Source organism: Plecotus auritus (assembly GCF_963455305.1).
Source record: "Plecotus auritus genome assembly, chromosome: 11".
Lineage (NCBI taxonomy): Eukaryota > Metazoa > Chordata > Mammalia > Chiroptera > Vespertilionidae > Plecotus > Plecotus auritus.
In genome coordinates, this window is record NC_137777.1 from 40,319,617 (window position 1) to 40,338,041 (window position 18,425).

Sequence of the window (18,425 nt, forward strand, 5' to 3'; positions counted from 1 at the left end):
AACCAGAATATAGTTTCGAGCCTTCATTTGATGCAATCATACAAAGGGACATCATGTTAGAAATAACATTAAACTGCATGTTTAATGCTAAAAAAAAAAGAACTGTATAATTTCCTAAATAGAAATACTCTTTGAAAATGTAAAATAATAATATTTTTATTGTTCAATCTGTGGAGATTTATTAAACACATATAAATGTGTTCAAAGAAAATGATCTTTTCATCCCCAGTTCTTATAGTCATTTCTAATGCCATCAGAAATATTACAGACCAACTTATACAATGTATGTAGCTATTTATGCATTTTACTAGACAAATAATATTACCTTTGATATTTTAAAATTTAAAAACTGACCCCTGAACTGATTTTAATAACTGTTTGTAAATCTTCTAAGTTTATTACAGTGGAAAGAATTAATCAGTAACTACTTACTGCCAAACTATACCTGTAATTTAAAATGATGATAAGAGTAGCCTAAGGCAGTTAGCAAACATCTCAGAAATTTCAGAGTCCAAGTGGTTTTAACTTACGACTTTATGCCAAAGAAAGGAAGAAAATATGTCAAGGAAACATTTAACTAAAGCAACAATAAAAAACTTGTAAAATGCTGATTTTTTTTAGGTTAAATATGCGTGATAGTTTTCTAATAATACAAGTACCAAAAGGCAATTCAGATCCAACATTAAAACACTGAAGTTCCCAAAGTGTACAAGGTGTAACCTGATCATAATTGCTGTGAAGGGTGAGAGTTGACTAAATCTTGACACTAAATCTTGCCATCTGTAGGTGCTTTACACATCCCCAGCTTTTTGTAAAAAGGGTCAAAAGTTTACAGTATATTTTCCCACTCATTACCAATCACAAAATTCTAACCGTTTATGTCATCTTAGAACAACACTCTGAACAATTTTGGCACTACTCAGTCGTAAGTCTACACAAAAGCATGAAGGCTATCTCCAAATCCAATGATTAGGCAAGTAATATTTATTTCTACATTTAGCAAAAGACTGAATTTCCCCAAAATAATTAATTCTCCCAAAGACTTTTAGACTAGAATAATTATTCTAACTCTAACACTCCTTTATGAAATCATTGATGGCTTATAACAAACAATTCACATTTAAAAGAAAGGTATTCATGCTCAAGATGTCAATTTCATTGTCACTAAGTGAACTCGACTATTATATTTTTTCACGCCGCTCACTAATCCCAATCATTTCACCTTGAATGTTCACAATGAAAGCACGGATGCATCGTTTCCCATGACTGGGATTCAGGCCTGGAGAACTGTCATAGTGATAGTGAGTCAGACCAAACAGATTCACACTGCTATTAAACATATTAAAATGTCTGGGTATAAAAAGCCCATGTGGCCCTAACTGGTTTGGCTCAGTGGATAGAGCGTCGGCCTGCAGACTGAAGGGTCCCAGGTTCGATTCTGGTCAAGGGCATGTACCTTGGTTGCGGGCACATTCCCAGTAGGGGGTGTGCAGGAGGCATCCAATCAATGATTCTCTCTCATTGATGTTTCTAACTCTCTATCCCTCTCCCTTCTTCTCTGTAAAAATCAATAAAATATATTTTTTTTAAAAAAAGCCCATGTGGATCTAACAAAAAGGCTCTTTCAGCAGGCAACAGTGATCTGTGGTTCTGATCATTTTAAATTAGCAAACAACCCAAAATTTAAAAAAAGTACGAACATGCCATTTTCTAAAATTCTCTCATTTTACAGTTTTACTTCTCTCATTACAGTTATCAAACTTTATGCTAAACTCTATCCTTAATTATTCATAGAAACTGCCAGTAAATTGAAATCATCACCATAAATTCAGTAGGAATAATGGGAAAGCATGCAAAGGTGGAATAAAAACAAAGAAAGTATCAACATATACTTGCAGTTCAGATGATAAAATAATTGTACACTGAAAAATACTATATGAATCATGTAAATCTGAGTTTTATTTTCAATATATAAGAATTTAATATTTAAAAGAACCCCTCTGAGCCCCCATTTTAATGTGAATAATCTAATCTGACAGTACAAATGATGAACTCTTAGAAATTATTTTAGATGTAGGAATCTGATATATTAAAACAAATGAAATCAATGTAATATTACTCTAATTTTAAAAAAAACCAGCTAATTAAAGAGGAACAAGTTAAGTGAAGAAAATATGAAATTTTGACTTAATGTTTCTAATTAGCCAGGGCTTTCACATAGACTTAAAAGCAAATCTTGCTTTCCTGATTAATTAGAACATTACACAAAGAACTAGACTCTAATTGGTAATTCTTCCAGGGAACTAGAAGGGAGCAGATGTGACAAACAGAAGAAGACATGTTCTCCATTGAAAATAATTGCAAGTGTTATAGCTATATAGTGGTTACAGATATCTAGATAGATGGTGGCTCCTATGCTTAAAAAAGAACACTTCTGAAACTTATAAAGGCTATGTGGCTAGTGGTATTGCAGAAATATTTTGTCCACAAAATAAGCTCACTCTGCTTAAAACCGTGGTCGGCAAACTGCGGCTCGCGAGCCACATGCGGCTCTTTGGCCCCTTGAGTGTGGCTCTTCCACAAACTATCACGGCCTGGGCGAGTCTATTTTGAAGAAGTGGCGTTAGAAGAAGTTTAAGTTTAAAAAATTTGGCTCTCAAAAGAAATTTCAATCGTTGTACTGTTGATATTTGGCTCTGTTGACTTATGAGTTTGCCGACCACTGGCTTAAAATAACACTAAACTTCGCAAAGAGTTTTTTGTCAACTTAGATAGAAGGTAAAATATTGACTGAAAAGACTTTTGAAAGTATCTAGAATTGTTCTTCTTTCTATTAATGATTCCCTAATTATCAGATATATTTCAATGTTTGCCATTAATTTAAACAGAAGAATTTTACAGTACTCTGAGAATACCAATCTCTTCCTCCAAGATACAAAAAGGCACATCACTAATATGAAATGGATATGCCTAAATTAAATGAAGAGAAAAATGAAGAGAAAAATTGGGGACAGGACCCATAACAGCATTGCAATTAAAAAGATAAGGGAAGGAAATTCTCAGGAAAGAGAAATAAATCCTCTAGCCTCTTAGATGAGGGACTTGCTCTTGGGGGGAAAAAGATTAACATTAAAGGGTAGCAAATTGAGGGGATTTCAGAAGCTAATTCAAAAATACTGCAGCAAAGATTTCTGAGTGCCAAATTTTAAGCATAAGTACACCAACTAGTTTCAAATCAATTCTCTGAAATGCTGATACATAGACATTTTAAAAACATAGACATCAACTACATACACGTGGCGTTGTAAAATCTCATAATTTTTCATTCTGTATTACATTCTACCTTATATTTTGCTGTCTCATTTTACAAGTAAAATAATTTTATAATCAATAACAAAAATATAAATATACTAAAGCCAAAATGATTAATCCACATTGTAGCATGTATCAGTACATTTCCTTTAATTGTCAAATAATCATCTATAGTATGTATATAACACATTTTATTTATCTATTCATCAGCTTATGTACATTTGCATTGTTTTTAGTTTTTGGCTACTCTGAATAATATTGCTATGCACATTCCCATATTCATATTGTTGTAAATATAGAAAAATCTACTAATTAGTTTTTTTTGTTTTTTTTTAATATATTTTATTGATATTTTACAGAGAGGAAGGGAGAGGGATAGAAAGCCAGAAACATCGATGAGAGAGAAACATCGATCAGCTGCCTCCCGCACACCTCCCACCGGGGATGTGCCCGCAACCAAGGCACACGCCCCTGACCGGAATCGAACCCAGGACGCTTCAGTACGCAGGCTGACGCTCTATCCACTGAGCCAAACCGGTTTCGGCACTAATTAGTTTTGTTAATGGAATGATGTAGATGGATCATAGGGAGCCTAGATATCCAAAAGGAGACAAGCCTGGTCTTTTGTAGGATCTGGAATGATTCCTCCCTCCCTGAGCATCCATTTATTACTTCCCTACCAACCTGTCAGCATCACTCAAAGCTCCTCCTCCCCTTCACCACCACCCTCTCGTTTCACGCCATTATCTCACCTGGATTACTTACTAGCCTAAATATGCCTCAGCCTCCAGCCTTGCCTTCCTCTAGTCCATTCAGCCCAGTGCAGGATATTCATTCTAAAATACAAGTTTCATCATTTCATTTCCCAGCATCAACTTTGTCAGTGGACCCCCATGCTACTCAAGATTAAAGTAAGAATTCCTTACCAAGTGAAATACTCTAAGATGATCAGGCCCCACTAACTTCTGCCATCGTGATCTCTGACTACTTCTGTTGCATGTAATTCCGTTAATTTCTCTCTCTGGGCCTTTGTACCTGCTGTCCTCTCAGCCTAGAACTGCCCCCTTTCCCTGTGTTTTTCCCTCAGCCACAGAACTGCCTATCCTCTACCATTTTACTAGTATACTACAGGCCCGGTGCACAAAATTCACAAGCTCCCTCAGCCCAGCCTGCACCCTCTCCAATCTGGGACCCCTCTCACAATCCAGGACTGCTGGCTCCCAACTGCTTGTCTGCCTGTCTTCCTGATTGCCCCCTAACCACTCCCCTGCCAGCCTGATTGATGCCTAACTGCTCCCCTGCCAGCCTGTTTGCCCATAACTCCCATTCCCTGCAGGCCTGGTCACCCCTAACTGCCCTCCCCTGCTGGCCATCTTGTGTCCACATGGGGGCAGCCATCTTGTGTGTTGGAGTGATGGGCAATTTGCATATTACTCTTTTATTAGATAGGATAGAGGCCTGGTGCATGGGTGGGGGCCAGCTGCTTGCCCTGAAGGGTGTCCCGGATCAGGGTGGGGGTTCCCTTGGGGCGTGGGCCAGCCTGGGCGAGGAGCCTGTGGTAGTTTGCAGGCCGGCCACGCACCCTGGCAACCCAAGCGGAGGCCCTGGTATCTGGGATTTATTTATCTTCTATAATTGAAACTTTGTAGCCTTGAGCAGAGCCAAGCCTCCTGCTTGCTCTGTGGCCGTAGCCATTTTTGTTGGGATTTATTTATCTTCTATAATTGAAACTTTGTAGCCTTAAGCGGAGGCCAAGGCAGGCCAGGGCTGCAGGAGCTTGGCTTCCTCCATCGCTGGGGGCAACTCAAGCCTCCTGCTCTCTCCAGCTCTGTGGCTGCTGCCATTTTTGTTGAGATTTATCTTCTATAATTGACACTTTGTAGCCTTAAGTGGAGGTCTGGGCCCGCCAGGGTGTGCAAAAAGCTTGGCTTCCTCCATTGCCGGGGAAACCCAAGCCTCCTGCTCGCTCCCTGACTGCAGCCATCTTGGTTGGGTTAATTTGCATATCTGCTCCTGATTGGCTGGTGGGTGTGGCTTGTGGGTGTAGCGGAGTGATGGTTAATTTGCATATTGCTCTTTTATTAGATAGGATGCCATCATCTCCATGATAATATAAGCTCCAAATGAGTAAAACATGTCTTTTCTCATAGCTAGTGCATCCAGCTATGAGATGAATGGCATAGAGTGAGCACTCAACACAGATTTGTGGCTCTGATAAGAAAATGCTAATTATTAGCCCCCGACCGCACTGAACCCCAGTTCTGACTGCACTGAACCCCAGTTCCGGGCGAGCCCCTGGGGACACACGCTCTTACGGGGGAAGTCTGGACCCTCGGGCGGAGACTCGGGAGCTGGGGAAGGCAGAAGTCTGAAGGCGCGCACGTGCCAGTGTACACAAAGGCTGCGGAGGTTGCCACAGGCTTTCCCTAGTGGAAGGGAGTCGGAGGCTCCTGACTGCACTGAGCCCCAGTTCTGACTGCACTGGACCCCAGTTCCAGGCAAGCCCCTGGGGACCCACGCTCTTGTGGGGGGAGTCTGGACTCTCGGGCGGAGACTCGGGAGCCGGGGAAGGCAGAGGTCTGAAGGCGCGGGCGTGCCAGTGCGCACAAAGGCTGTGGAGGTTGCCACAGGCTTTCCCTAGTGGAAGGGAGTCAGAGGCTCCTGACTGCACTGAGCCCCAGTTCTGACTGCAGTGAACCCCAGTTCCAGGCGAGCCCCTGGGGACCCACGCTCTTGTGGGGGGAGTCTGGACTCTCAGGCGGAGACTCGGGAGCTGGGGAAGGCAGAGATCTGAAGGCGCGCACGTGCGTGCAAGGGCAAGGCTGACGGGAAGCCAAGACTGAGACTCCACCCCATCCAAGCTGAGCACAGAGGCTATTGCAATTTGGCAAGTCTAATCCTATAAGGCTGTCTCCAGCACCGAACTTCTCCCAGCATAGACACAGCTGATCCTTACAGCCAACTGGCCTGGAGGTCAATTCTTCCCAATGATACCAACAACAATCAAGACTTAATTACAACAAGGCTGTACACACAGTTCACAAAGGGGTGCACCAAGAGTGTCCACCTCAGGTTAACTGGAGAGGCAGACCCACTGGGCCATATTGGAAACCTAGCACACAAATCTACCTTACCAACTCAGGGAAGCAGTGAAAATGCGGCGTCAAAGAATCAGATCACAAACGAAAGAAATGGAGGAAAACAAACGATTGGATATAGAATTCAAAACCATGGTTATAAGGCTTTTCAAGAATATCCTAGAAAAGGCCGATAAATATAACGAGACCCTCGAAGATATGAAAAAGGACCAACTAGAAATTAAACATACACTGACTGAAATAAAAAATATTATACAGAGACCCAAAAACAGACTAGAGGAACACAAAAATCAAGTCAAAGAATTGAAATACAAAGAAACAAAAAACACTCAACCGAAAAAGCAAAAAAAAAAAATCCAAAAAGTTGAAGATAGTGTAAGAAGACTCTGGGACAACTTCAAGCGTACCAACATCAGAATTATGGGGGTGCCAGAAGAAGAGAGAGAGCAAGATACTGAAAACCTATTTGAAGAAATAATGACCGAAAACTTCCCCCACCTGGTGAAATAAATAGACTTACAAGTCCAGGAAGCGCACAGAACCCCAAACAAAAGGAATCCAAAGAGGACCACACCAAGACACATCATAATTAAAATGCCAAGGGCAAAAGACAAAGAGAGAATATTAAAAGCAGCAAGAGAAAAACAGTTAGTTACCTACAAGGGAGCACCCATACGACTGTCAGCTGATTTCTCAACAGAAACTATGCAGGCCAGATGGGAGTGGCAAGAAATTTTCAATGTGATGAATAGCAAGAACCTACAACCAAGATTACTCTACCCAGCAAAGCTATCATTCAGAATTGAAGGGCAGATAAAGAGCTTCACAGATAAGAAAAAGCTGAAGGAGTTCATCACCACCAAACCAGTATTATATGAAATGCTGAAAGAAGAGGAAGAAGAAAAAAGTAAAGAGAAAAATTATGAACAACAAATACGTATCTATCAGCAAGCGAACCTAAAAATCAAGTGAATTAAAAACCTGAGGAACAGAAGAATCTGGTGAATATAATAGAATCAGGGGCATAGAAAGGGAGTGGACTGATAATTCTCAGGGGGGAAGGGGTATGGGGGTTCATGAAGAGACTGGACAAAAATCATACACCTATGGATGAGGACAGTGGCGGGGAGGTAAGGGCAGAAGGTGGGGTGGGAACTGGGTGGAGGGGAGCTATGCGGGGAAAAAGGAGAAACAATTGTAATAATCTGAATAAAGATTTATTAAAATAAAAAAAAAAGAAAAAAAATAAATTAAAAAAAAAAGAAAAATGAAAAGAAAATGCTAAATTATTGGCATTTCCGGTATCTGAATCATTCCCATCAGCAGTTTTCTAGGCTCTCGGCTTGAAAAGAATTTGTTGGAAGAAACATGAAACACACAAACCGTAGTCCTGGCTGCCTATCTCCGATAGAGGCAAACAATCCGCACTGTCAGGCCACATGGTTAGTTCCCAATGGAACTGACACACACCCTTCCACACAGCCCATACTGTGACTAGGAACTACCCCAGGACCCTGGGCAGGGCTGGTTCAAAAATAGGCAGGAAACAGAAGTTGGACCAACGAGTGGGTCTTGTGATTTTTGTTGGAGCTGACAGGAGAGTGCTCTCTTTAAAGAGAAACAGAGGCTGTTAAAATGATGTAAGCCAGAGCAGTCAGGACCTTCCCAGCTATCACAGAGTCCTAATTGAAAAAAGGAGCCAACACAGAGGAAAGTGGAGACAAAAAAAAGAGAGACGGTTCTGATGATATCATTAAATCCTTCCATCCAGATGTGCCCAGAGCCAGCTGCAGCCTTAAGCACCCACTTAGGTGAGGAAGTAAATTCTGGTTTTGTTCATCCTGGTTTGCACTGGGTTTCTTTTGGGCAGTCAAGAGCCCAGGCCACGCGTTAGGAATCATCTGCCCATGTTAGCCTATAACTAGGCATCAGAATTCATCTGTGTTCTAGATGATCAACTTGTCAACTAGGCTTTTGTAGAATTCTTCCCCATTTCATGCAAGATGTACTAGTAAGAATACTGAATTTTATACTCCATCCTCCAACTACTTCCCAATGGGTGAGGAAAAAGGGTGGGGCCCATTTTTCTGAATAAAGTGTCCATGAAATGTTACAAAATTGGGAGTTAATCTAAGCTATATTCCTTTGCTGGAGGTAGGGAAAGATTTGGAATGAAGACATTATCTTTATCCTAAGTGACTTTTAGAGTATAATAGAAAGAACAATATGACAAAGGAAAATCTGGTTTCAGTGCTAGTATCCACACTATGCAACCTAGCAGACCCTTTTTCCTGCAGGAGGGTTTTGTATAACACTGTTGGTGGCTTCTCATTACACATGGGCATGTGCCTGGGCTGTGTCGAAAGAACGCCACATCAGATACAGTTCCCTGCAGAGGGAGCATCTGAGGAAGATGCTAATTAAGCATCATGAGCCAGCTATTAAAATAGAAGAAAAATGTATTAAAAATCCAGGTATGAAAAACGTTTCTGTAGTAACTTAGATCCCTGCTCTAGTCAGAGATCATAAGCAGCTGCTGATACAGAAAACACTATGCTGTGGCCTCCAGTAGCTCAGGGAAAAGGTAAGTTAACTGCAAGTGGCTAGGGGATATTTCCAGAAAAGCTCTATACTAGGAAACTCTTCACCCCCCCTGGGTTTTCTTGATTGAGGCAGCAAAAGTAACCACACTGAACAGAATCAGAGTCCTTGGAGAAAAGAGAAATGTGGCCTCTGCCCCAGTGTCCTGCCTTAACACCATGGCCAAAGATGGGGACTAAGTGGCTTGACCCGGGGGTATGTCTCCCAGCTACTCAGAGTCCCTGTTCTGAAACAGCATTATGCTTTAGAATTTCTGGTTCTTACACCTGCAAATGGATATTATACAATGAAGCCACTATTGATCAGAATGCTCATGAGATGCCAAGCTATGTGACCCCACTGCCACCACCAAATTTGGTTCATTATTATTCAAAGCACTCCTAAAAATGTGTGACCATAATCTCCTATTTTAGTAAATATAACATTATAAAGATAATTTTATATTTATTAGTTAAGATCTTACATCCTTAGGACTATCACTCTGAATATTTGATGCTAATACAAATTGATGGAACTTTGTAAGGAGTAGTGGTAATACAGAATGTCTACTAATCCCAACAAATGGTTAACTGAGTACAAACACATTATATTCTAACTTCCTTTCAGGATATTCTATTTAACATCAATGTAAAGGGAAAATATAATTTAATTCAGCATCTCAGCATAGGGTTCATGTTAATTCAAGTTCATTATATTCAACTGGATGCACACAGATTGATAAAAAAAATTAATAAAAGTATATTATCATACACATATCAACAACTACAAAAACTTGTCCAATAAAGGACTGAACCAGCCAGTGTGGTTCAGCGGTTAAGCATCAACCTATGAACCAGGAGGTCACGGCTAGATTCCCAGTCAGGGCACATGCCCGGTTGTGGGCTCGATCCCCATTAGGGGGTGTGAGGGAGGCATTCGATTGATGATTCTCTCTTATCATTGATGTTTCTATCTCTCTCTCCCTCTCCCTTCCTCTCTGAAATCTATCTATATATATATATCTTTTTTTTTTTTTAAAGGACTCCATGGGTGGCAGGATAACTACTGTTATCACTAATAACAGTGCCAGCAGCCAATTCTGGGTCTGGTATAATAATGAAGCCATGCAATGGGATCTTTCTGGTGTGCAGTGACTATTCAGAGTGATCCAGTGTCTGGTTTTCTGATGTACTCACTGTGCGCAAGTGTGCGTGTTTGTGTGTGAACAATGATTATTTGGTTGTTACTCAGAAAAAAAGTTTTGCCTCCACCCTCCAGCAGTATAAGTTAAGATGTTTGCCCTAGCCGGTTTGGCTCAGTGGATAGAGCGTCAGCCTGCGGACTGAAAGGTCCCAGGTTCGATTCCGGTCAAGGGCATGTACCTTGGTTGTGGGCACATCCCCAGTAGGGGGTGTGCAGGAAGCAGCTAAATCGATGTTTCTCTCTCATCAATGTTTCTAACTCTCTATTCCTCTCCCTTCCTCTCTGTAAAATATCAATAAAATATATATTTTTTTTAAAAAAAGATGTTTAAGTAACAAAATGGATGAGAAATAGCAGGAAAAATTAAGAAGAGGAGTTGAGTATCTGGCCTAGGCAATGGGTGGAGCTCGGTTGAGTTGTAAACCTAACATTTTCAGAAATGTAGTTCAACCTGAACTTGGAACAGGAGTTGGAGATGAGGACTAGAAGCAGATGATGAGGAGAGGGGGGAGAATGAGGAAGATAAAAGCTAATTTTTAAAAACAACTTTCCAAGTGATAGGCACTGTTCTAAGTGCTTTATGTAAATTATCTCAATACAAGAAAACCACATACTAGAAGAACAGGTGTCATAGGGAGGTAGGGAAGTGGAAATTGAAGAGGAAGAGTAGATTGGAGTCAAGTGTTATCAAGAATAAAAGGGCCTCTGGGTGGGCTGACTTTAGATGCTCAATAAAACTGGACCTTTTCTATTCTTTCTGTTCAATGTACCTGCAACTACTTGTAAAAAGACATCTTCCTATAATATTCTTATATTTGTAATAATTTTTGTAATACTTTTTATATCATCAAACTTAACCACTTTTTGATTTATCAACTAGAGGTACTTGTTTTCAATTAGAGAATATACTAGATATAACTTCTTAAACTCGAGTAGGTAAATTAAAATCTGTAAGAATGTACTTAGTGCTTTGTATAAACTCATGCATTATACAAAGCACCAAGGAGGGAAATTTACAATATACTTGGACTAGAATTGGAATGTAGCCACCATTAACAGCCCACATTCTCAAGACACTTGAAACTAAAATTGTAACCAGCAGTTATTTTTCTGTCTTTGTGCCATTTGAGTCTCATCAACAAAAGATACCCTTATTTCTGTGTTTCGTTTCTAGCTGTTCCTTTTGTAATGTCTTAGAACATGGCAGAGCAAGATAACCACAAGGTCAAGAGTGTCAAGAGAAGGACAGGAGTGGGCCCAGTGTCCATCACCCTTCCCACACTGTACACCTACTACAATGCATTCTTTTATATTTGTTAATACATTACTTTGTAATCACATTTATGTAACTTAATGTTTATCTGCCATTTCTCTTACCACCCTGGGAGATGTGGGTGGGACAAAGGCCACACACATTGCTTCTGTCCACTTTACACATCTCTGCTTTACTGTGTACACAGTAACTGCTCTCCAGTGAATGTAAACTAAATGGAAAAAGAGTGTTGGTTGGTTGGAGAATGAAAAACAAATCAGGGATTTCACCTAATCAAGAAGTGCCATTTTCATCACTAGAGGAAGCTCTATGTTATACAGTAGGTCCTCGGGTTACATCAGAGATCCGTTCCTACGGCAACGTTAAGCAATTTTCACCGTAAGTCGGAACCCACCTACATAAGCACCTACATCACTCACATGGAGCACATACACAACAGTAATGAAGTGAAACAGTAAAAAAATTTAAAAGAAAGATACCTATTCCTGACCTTTACTTGTGGTAAATAAATGATAAAAAACATAAAGCACATATGTACATACATCGAAATGACGGAACTTTTTTTATATATACATAAATGGAAATGGCGACGTAACCACGAAATAACGTATGTCGTACGTTGAGTCCGAAGTAACCTGAGGACTGCCTGTACTAGAAAGGGAAGAGATTCTAGAGCTGCCCACCTGTCTATGTGACTTCGATTAATTCCTCTGAGCTTCAGTGTTTTCATCTATAAAATGGGAATAATTTCTCTCTCCCAAGCTGATATTAAGAATTTGATTAAATAAAATATATTTTAAGAACAAGACAAATGCAGGTTTGTAAGAAGAGCTTCCTTCTTAAAACTGCTTTGTATTTTGATTTATAAAAGTATAATTTCCACATTGTATTTTAAAAGAATGTTGTCAAGAGCAGGTGGAGGGCTGGTGGAGGTAGAGGCAGAGGGGCTGCCATGGCTTGGCCTCTGGGTCCAGAGCACCAATTCCCACCTCTCCCCTCCTTGCCCCTTTTGCCTTTGCTGGAGCCCCTGCCTGGCCAGCCTCCCCTCCTGGTCCAGTTGGGATTGGGGGATTAGCTGCCTAGGGTCCCAGTGCCTGGCAAGAGCCCTCCTCACCCTTCTGTGCATGAGGCTCCTCTCCCTTCGGTGCCACTTGAGCCTGTCCCTGAAGAGTGCACTGGAGACCCTCAGCTGAACCCATCAGGCCCTCTGCCCAGGAGCTGCAGCTGCAGCTGCAGGATGTCTTCATCACAGTCAAGATAATCTGCACCTCCCAGGGCTTTCACCTCAAACTGCTGCTCTGCACGTGGCTCTCCAGGATGAGGGAACAGACAGTTGTCTTCACTGACAGCCCGGATGCCCAGGTAAGTGCCTACAAGAGAGCCTGGCCCCACCCCGGGTCACCAACTCCTCTGCAGAGCACAGCTACCCAGCCCTGTCCTGCATGGCTGCTGAGTTTCATGCTTTCTTGGCCAGTGGGCTGAGGTGGCCCTGCCACGTGGGCAATGACCACTATGTAAATGCAAGGGCGCTTCTGAAGCTGCTAAAAGCCTTCCCATGGACCCCTGATGTCTCTAGAGGCTGGCCCAGCCTGAAATGGCCCATCCACGCTTCTGAACCACGGCCCCACGAGCGCACGAGGCTGGTACAGTTCTGGTTCGCCACTGGGGGTGCTGGCTTTTGCATCAACCACAATCAGGCTTTGAAAACGGCCCTGTAGGCCAGCATCTCCACTTCGTGGACTCATCTGCACTCATCTGGCTGCCTGATGACTGTACTGTGGGCTACATAATTAAGTGCAAGCTGGGTGGCCACTTGCAGCCAGGCCCCTCCTCCACTCCCACCCGGAGACCCTGCAGCTGCTGGTGTTGCCCAGCTCCTGCAGCAGGTCACCCTCAGCTGCGGTCTTTGAGGGGCAGCTCAATGTCATTACGCTACCCAGCCCCTTCTCTCCTCTCCAGGTTTCACTCCTACTTGTCTCCTCTACCTGTACACCCCCTGGCAGCTGATATGAAGTGAATTTGAGATTGTAAGTAATTAAACCTCTTTTTTATTTTTATGGTACATAATGTTAATTATTATCACCCCAAACTGCAAGCAGCTAAAAGCACTTAAGAGCTTTTAGAGCAGCTATAATTCCCCCGATGTAAAAAAAAAAAAAAAAAGTGGGCAAAATCTGAGAGGGAGGGCGGCCTAATTTTTTAACATTTTTAAAATATAAATGCCATGTCTGTTAATTTAGGTCATGACTATCTGAAATATAGTCAACATGAAATAGAAACTGTACTTCCAATATAAATTAAGCTTTTAAAAAAGTAATTGAAAGAATTCTCTAGTCACTCTCAGGAATGTAGAAATATAATTTTTTCCAAATAAAAACTGAAATTTGCTTTTGAATTGAACATTTTCTTTTCTTTGTGTGAAAGTGTCATAGGACTTCTTATTATGGGAATTCCAAAAAAAATGCCTTTTTAAGATTTAATTGAGTAAAACGTCTAAAATTACTTTTAAAGAGGGTAACTTTTAAGTGAAAAAGAAAGTGGGCTAGCCCCCTTTTCCATCCTTCAAAACAACATAACCAATGTTAACATCTGAACGTGTCCCATTGAATGAATTATATGTGTAAACTCGATTGAAGTAAAAAAACAGCTTACCATCACTACTGGGACCTGCATTTTCTTGTTTAACCAATCAGTCACAGTCACTTCTGATAGGATATACAATTTAGCAACTTCATGGGCTTTGTTTTGCTGGTACCCACATGAGAAGGGGCCGCAACCCTCATGGGAGGGAGGGGGGGTAAGCTCAATACTAAGCCTTGTCATGTCCTTACCCACTCTTAGGTTAGCTTGAAACTTTATTTTGATATTACTAAATTTAGGGGTGGGGCTTTAATGGTCTGCTTTTATGTTTTAGGAGAAGAAACTTTGATAGGCAAAACACTACCAATGACAGACTGGGTCTGAATCCCGATTCTGCCTCTAACTAGCTACTTAAATGAGGTGCACGTCCCTGGACAAGTCGCTAACCTCTCAGTCCTTCCTTGCCCCATTTCTAAAACGAGATAATAGCAGCTACATAATAGGTTTTCTCTTTTTTCTCTCTCTCTTTGTGTGTGTATTATGTGGATTATCATGAGAAAAGCTTAGAACACTACTTGGTAAGGGCAATATACACACTAGCAATTATAAATGATCTTTCAGTTCTAAGAACTTTCTATTCCATTTCTACTATGACTAAAACAGGATTTGTGTGGATAACACTTGGTTCTACGTTCATGTCCATGTATTAAAACCACACTGCTGATTGGCACATAATCATGATTATCAATCTTTAGTAATATAGTAATGCTATTTTAAATAAAATAAATTTATATATTTAATGACATATTGACACAGAAAAGTTATATGTACATAGATGGGCAGCTATAATGTTAAAAATGTTCTGTGAATAAAACAATGAAAAAACAAAACATGTTGCTCTATATAATGAAAAAAAATTTAATGAAGTAGGATGCTTCTAACTTAATTTCCTTCACATCCTGATGTACATCTTCTGAGCACTCTGACAAAGCTCATTTTGTAGTATCTGATGGGATCAGTTAATCAAAACTCTCCTTTTCTGAGATCAGAATCATTTTTCCACTTAACTAGAAAGAAGGCAGCACAAAAAGTCTTTGCAATTGTTACAAGATTCAATTAAAAGCAGATGAGTTGGAAGACACAAAGTTTTATTTCACTATATACATTATGGCCCAGTATATAAAATGCTTTGAAAACAAAAAGCAGTTTATTCTCAACTTCAAATCAAAGAGGATTTAGACACCATCAGAACTCACTTCACATTCTGACACAAAGAATTTAGTCACAGTTTAAACTGATACAACACAAGTAAAGGCCAAGAGCCATGTCTTGCCAAAAGTAATGGTAATTTTTTTTTCCTTTTCTCTCTCTACCCCTCAAGCTAACCTACATTTATCTCAGTTTCAAGACATCGTGAAAACCTTAACCACCTCATGAAACCTCATTGTGATATCTGAACAAATGACCAGGTATGTTACTTTCCCAACCAGCTCTTGAAATTTAGTAGGAAATAGGACCCTAGACTTCAGTAAAAACTATGATTTAATTAAAAGGAGCACTGAAGTAGAAATAGCACAGCAAGCCAAAGATATCACATTTATCAGGATAAATAAATAATACATAAATGTCTCTTATTTTCTGTCCCTAAAATGAGAAAGGCTCAAGAAGAAGTAAGTGTACGGCTCCTGATGTGGCAGGCCTAGCCCCAGGGACTCTAGGACAGCCACCACCAGAATGTCTGTGGGGACTGTGGCCAGCGTTGCAGGCAGCATTTAGCTCTGGGGCTGAACAGCTTTAGTGATGAGCCACTATGGTAAAAGCAGATTTTTTTAAAATTTAATTTCCTTTTAAAAATAAGATGGGAAATTGGTAAATATAGTGAGCATACATTATAGTTTAAAGCAATATGCATTGGCATTTAGGATATGTTAAAACAAAAATAAATTTAAAAGACAACAGTGGTATTTTACAAAAGGCTATCATTTTATATCTTCAAAAGATACTTTAAAGAGAAAGTTTGAACCTGACCTTGGCACATAATATAAATATGTCAGTGAACAAGTTCAAAGAAGTAATAACTTACGTGTTAAGACAATAAAGATTTTACAAAACTTTGTGGATATTTTGAGGCAGTAGCAACATTAAACACTAAACTTCTACATTAGAAAAAATGTAAATGTTCCACAGTATCTAGTTTCAAGGAAAACCTAAAATCTAGATTCCACTGGGCTAATAAAACACAATCTACTACAGTAGGTCCTCGGGTTACATCAGAGATCCGTTCCTATGGCGCAACGTAACGTGATTTTCGCTGTAAGTCGGAACCCACCTACATAAGCACCTACGTCACTCACATGGAGCACACACACAGCAGTAATGAAGTGAAACAATAAAAATTTAAAGATAACAATTCCTGACCTTTACTTGTGGAAAATAATAAAAAATATAAAGCACGTATGTACATACGTCGAAATGACAGAACTTTTTTTTTTAAATAACTAAATGGGAGATGGCGATGTAACCACGAAACGATGTACGTCGAGTCCGATGTAACCCGGGGACTGCCTGTATTGCATATTGATAAGACTCATGAAACCAGCCTAATCTGTTTCAAGTCAAAGGAATTTTATTTTTTATTCTATTCAAATATAATAACTAGCATGAGTAACCGCCATATGGTTCTCAAAATACATTAGTTCAAAACTATCTTCTATTTCCAACTCTATCTTATAACCTAGAAAACAGGTTTATTTTCTGGACTGTAATAAAACTGCCATATAAAAGGAATTAGAAATCTAGATCAAATAGCTTTTTTAATGACTAAGAATTGAAAGGAACTAAAAGATCAACTGTTTCCTTCTGGCCCCTGCTCTGTCTGTTCTAATTTAAGCCACCAGTTCAATGACTGTGACATAGCCGTTTCTTTTAAAGAGATTCTTTTATAGTTTAGGTAAAGACAAACGTCTCAGTACTCATCGAGGCACTGGTAGGGCCTTTACAAGCTTCCCCGCACCTCTCTCCACTGAAGTGCATGCTGGCCTATCACACTCCTGTGTCTTGGTCCTTTTCAGCCCTCCGGGAGGAACGATAAAACTCTGCTTCAATTCTCTGACATGGATGGGCAACAAACAGTCAGTCCTTCAGCAGAGGCCAGAAAATTTCAAGAGTATGACTTCTGCTTATGAAATTTATGTCACCGGCACCAAAAAGGCCAAAACTGTTGGTTTAAAGAAATCGAAGTTCTCAAATTCTATGAATTCTAAATTAATTCAGTATTTTTCAATACTTTAAAAAGCAGTGAAGGCAAACAACTCTATAGACTCCGGCACCACAAAAATCAACCTCTCATGGAGACATGTATTCAAGAGATCCTCCAAAATTGGACCACATACATTTATAGTATATGGTCAAATTCCATGGAGCCACTATGAACTGCTGTATACTTCTTACTCTCCCTTTGCTCTTTTGGATATAAAGACAGAATTGTGAGTAGGCCAAAAAAACACATTTCCATTGATTGTAGACACCTATGAATCATTCATGAAGTAGCAAACAGTGCTTAGACAACCTAATGCATGGAATTAGGTTAAAGTCACAATTTGCAAAATTTACTGTTAATGTCTCTGGATTTCTCCCCATTTTTTCTGTCTCAAGGAAGCAACACAACCCCCAATGGAAACCTCTATATGCTAATGCCAAAGAATGACAGGGGTGAGGGGTTGGTGGTGGTGGTGGTGGTGGGGTAACCTAGTTAATTAATTTTATAGATATGGACAATTTTATAAATAAACACTTAATTTATCCCTTACAACTGGATGTTGTAAAACTAGTGGAGACTGACATAAATGATTTGAACTTCAAAAATAAACTCTGAGGTGTTTAATGGAAACAGCCTGATTTTATTTGCTATTTTAACTGTAAGGGGATTCTGGCGAGGTCAGCAGACTCAAATTCAACACCTGCCTAGAAAATAACATATACATTCTGCCACTTTCCTTCCAGAGTGAAAGTGAATGGCACAGTTAAAAATCCTATTAATTGACCCCAGATCAAATGCCATATATTTCTGAAGTTACTATAGTGTCACTTAATGTGAAATGCTGCTCATCAGAGACCTTCTCCTTAAAGCTAGCAACTCGACTATCCAGATGAGTTGAATATACAAGTTTGAATCAAAATCCAAAGGCCACTAACAAGAAAGCAGGAGAACACACATTCTCTTAATCTTCAAACACGCCCCCTTCACATTCCCATGCACACAATTACCTGTCTTCCAGTGCACAAGAATGGGGCTGAGAAGGCAGAGCCCACTCTGTCCCAGCAATACCTCCTTCAAAGACACACTAACTCAAAAGACCTATACAAGGTATAGACTGGTA

The 18,425-nt window shown here is 40.1% G+C and overlaps 1 protein-coding gene and 1 pseudogene across 8 annotated transcripts in view; one reads left to right on the forward strand and one right to left on the reverse strand.

Annotated features, from left to right (window-relative positions):
* Positions 1–13,473, forward strand: part of LOC308236671 (beta-1,3-N-acetylglucosaminyltransferase manic fringe-like) — a 44,908-nt pseudogene extending 31,435 nt beyond the window's left edge. Inside the window, exon 2 of the transcript in view lies at positions 12,542–13,473. The product of the transcript in view is annotated as a beta-1,3-N-acetylglucosaminyltransferase manic fringe-like (transcript). The remainder of the gene's footprint in view (positions 1–12,541) is intronic.
* Positions 1–18,425, reverse strand: part of NCOA2 (nuclear receptor coactivator 2) — a 276,268-nt gene that overhangs the window by 156,195 nt on the left and 101,648 nt on the right. The window lies entirely within an intron of this gene.